This window comes from Rutidosis leptorrhynchoides, chromosome 1, assembly GCF_046630445.1.
Source record: "Rutidosis leptorrhynchoides isolate AG116_Rl617_1_P2 chromosome 1, CSIRO_AGI_Rlap_v1, whole genome shotgun sequence".
NCBI classification, from domain to species: domain Eukaryota; kingdom Viridiplantae; phylum Streptophyta; class Magnoliopsida; order Asterales; family Asteraceae; genus Rutidosis; species Rutidosis leptorrhynchoides.
The window spans coordinates 298,130,643-298,133,149 of record NC_092333.1 but is presented as its reverse complement, the minus strand read 5'-3'; positions in this window follow the sequence as shown (position 1 = coordinate 298,133,149).

Genomic DNA, 2,507 nt, shown 5'->3' with positions numbered 1-2,507 from the left:
AGACACGGTCGAAGTCCAGAATCACTAATGCATCCTAACGACTAATCAGTTAGACACACTAATGCAGACCTGGTTCACTAAGACCACTGCTCTGATACCAACTATAACGACCCGTCCTAATCCATCTGGACGAATACATTACATTTGGTTACATCGCGAGGTACTTGACCTCTATATGATACATATTACAAACATTGCATTCATTTTTAAAAGACAAACTTTCAATACATCGAAAGTTGATGGCATGCATTACATTTCATAATATATCCAACTATAATCGACTTAATAATAATCTTGATGAACTCGATGACTCGAATGCAACGTCTTTTGAAATATGTCATGAATGACTCCAAGTAATATCTCTAATATGAGCAAATGCACAGCGGACGATTTCTTTCATACCTGAGAATAAACATGCTTTCAAGTGTCAACCAAAAGGTTGGTAAGTTCATTAGTTTATCATAAACATTCATTTCCATCATTTTAATAGAACACAAGATTTTCATTTGTCATAAATATACGTCCCATGCATAGAGACAAAAATAATCATTCATATGGTGAACACCTGGTAACCGACATTAACAAGATGCATAAAGAATATCCCCTATCAATCCGAGAAATCCATCGGACATGATAAAAATGAATTCGAAGTACTAAAGCATCCAGTACTTTGGATGGGGTTCGTTAGGCCCAATAGATTTATCTTTAGGATTCGCGTCAATTAGCAGATCGGTTTACTAATTCTTAGGTTACCAAGCAAAAGGGGCATATTCGGCTTCGATCATTCACCCATATAATGTAGTTTTAATTACTTGTGTCTATTTCGTAAAACATTTATAAAAATTGCGCATGTATTCTCAGCCCAAAAATATAAAGGGTAAAAAGGGATCTGAAACTCACCTATTGTATTTCGTAGTAAAAATACATATAACGTCATTGAACAAGTGCAAGGTTGGCCTCGGATTCACGAACCTAAATTAAGTATATATATATATATATATATATATTTATATGTTGGTCAATATTTGTATAGCAATTTAGGTCAGGTCATAGTGTATCACAATCCTAATGCTCGAGACTAATATGCAAAAGTCAACAAAAGTCAACTTGACCCAAAATGATTTTCAAAATCCATACATGATTAACATATAACTTAAATATCGTCGTTTTATATTTTTAAATATTTTTAAAAGATTTATTAGAGTAAATAATATTATTTATTTATTAATAAATAAAACTTTATATAAAAATATACTTTTATATATTTTAAGTAATAAAGTTCATTAATATCATAAAAAATATTATGATAGGTTTTATTACGGTAAATATATTATTTGTATTACATATTTATTTGATAAAATAGCATTGATAATAATAATAATAAGTAAAATTTGTATTATTTTGTAATAATAATTATTATTACTCTATTAATAAAAATATCAATATTTATATTCACTAAAAAAATGATATTATGATAAAATGATAATTCTAATTATAATAATTTTAATATTTACTATTCTTTTTAATATTAACTTTAAAATAATAATTTTATTTAAAATGATAATAATAATAATGATATTTTATAATAACAATGACATTTCATTTAAAGTGATAATTTTTGTTAAAATGATAGTTTTAATACTAACGATACTTTTAATAATAATATTAATAATAAAAATAATAAGAACGATAATTTTATCTAAATTAATATCTTACAATATTTTAATTTTATCATGATACTCATACTTATTATTTCCTAATCTATTCGTTTAATAACTTTTAATTGTCTTTTATAACGTGTTCATTTAAATGATAATAATATTAATCATAAAAATTAAGTGTTACTAATATTAGTTTTAATAATATTAATGATAATACTTAATAACTATTTTAATGATAATAATAATAATAATACTAATTATAATTTTAACGATAAATACGATAGTAATAATAATTAAAATAAGAATTTTTTATGTTAACACTTTTTATTGATAAAGATAATAATAATAATAATAATAATAATAATAATAATAATAATAATAATAATAATAATAATAATAATAATAATAATAATAATAATAATAATAATAATAATTAGATAAAAGTTATAACGACGATAGTAACGACGATAGTAATAATTATTTTTAATAATAATACAAAGATTCAATTGACTATAACTTCAAATCCGTTCATCCAAGCCATTCGATATCTAAATGAAAAGTTCTTAATTTTTCGCTATCTTTCCAACGACATGCATATCTTATACCTTATCTCAACCGCATACGTAACTAATTCAGGATTCAACATATCCTATCTAATGGCAATATCAAAAGTACAAGCATGCATAATCCTATATTCTCGAGCACTAATCAGGGATACACTATTAATATGTAAAAAATTAAATTATGAGTACTCACGTATCAATATTGAGATTCAATATTGCAGGAAAGGTACGTAGATGCAATGAAGATGATAAACACTAAATTGACCTCACGAGCATACCCATG